Source organism: Pundamilia nyererei, unplaced genomic scaffold, assembly GCF_000239375.1.
Source record: "Pundamilia nyererei isolate P.nyererei 1_Seehausen unplaced genomic scaffold, PunNye1.0 scaffold00225, whole genome shotgun sequence".
NCBI lineage: Eukaryota > Metazoa > Chordata > Actinopteri > Cichliformes > Cichlidae > Pundamilia > Pundamilia nyererei.
Window position 1 is genome coordinate 779,134 of NW_005187626.1, and position 1,167 is coordinate 780,300.

General features: G+C 41.9%; 1 protein-coding gene across 5 annotated transcripts in view; it reads left to right on the plus strand.

Moving 5' to 3' along the window:
* alg13 (ALG13 UDP-N-acetylglucosaminyltransferase subunit) overlaps positions 1 to 1,167 on the plus strand; it is a 19,768-nt gene that overhangs the window by 8,283 nt on the left and 10,318 nt on the right. The gene's annotated exons all lie outside the window — the stretch shown is intronic.

The following is a 1,167-nucleotide window of genomic DNA, read 5'->3' on the forward strand; positions in this document are numbered from 1 at the left end:
CTGGATTTGAAGGCCCTCCTCTTCTGCTTAAGGACGGCTTTCATTTCTGCGGTAATCCACAGTTTGTTGTTGGAGAAACTCCGCACAGTCCTGTTGGGTGCGGCGTTATCCACACAGAAGTTAATATAGTCAGTAATGCAGGTCACAAGGCTGTCGATGTCCTCTCCGTGGTCGTCACAGGTCACCTCCCACACAGTAGATTTAAAACAGTCCTTAAGAGCCTCCTCGCTCTCCTCCGACCATCTCTGGACTGTGGTGGTGGCTCCCTGCGCACTAAGGGCTCATACACAGGGACAAGGAGCACCAGGTTGTGATTAGGGGTGGGTTTTGATAATCGATTCATCGATTAAAATCGACGAGCTGATTCTGATGTTTCGGCGGGTCCGCGCTTTGTGTTTACATCCTTTTTGCGCTGATTCTAGAGCTGTTAGTTTTATATCTCAGTATATTTCAAGAACAGTTTCCCGTTTAAAAATCTGTTTTCTTCATTATTCGCTTGCTTGTTACGCACAAGGATGCCATTGTTCACAGCCTGTCGGCCGCTGTTTTTTTCCCTTTTACCTACTTCCGAAGAGAAAACCTCATTTCTGCCGTTCAACAGGTTACTGAACAAATTTAAACTTTCTAAAATTATGCAAAATGCAAAACGCTGTGTCTCTAATAAAACCGCTGTAACTCAGAGGTAATGTTCATATGTTGATTAATGGTTTTCTTTCGTTTTTGATCTACTGCAGAATATTTTTTATAAAATCCAGGCCAGGAAAATCTCCTTCATGTTTTTCTGTTTTATCTTCAGCTACTTTGACACAAAGGCCTCTGCTGTGATGCTCACACCTTTGATAAAGTTTGCGAGTGTCAGCTTCCTTTATATAGATACAAAAATATGTTAATGTACAGATCTGAATTATAATATTTCTGACTGTCTGAGGCAAAATTTCCCAGATTCGAATCGATTCAATTCGGGACCTTGTAAATCGGAATCAAATTGATTCTAGAAATCAGTGACGATACCCAGCCCTAGTTGTGATCACAAACCTGTAAATACTCTAGGAACAACAAGTAGGCCTGCAGTGTGAGAGCGAAGTGCTCTAATAGGGTGATATGGTACTACAAGGTCATTAAGATAAGATGGGGCCTGATTATTTAAGACCTTGTATGTGAGGAGCA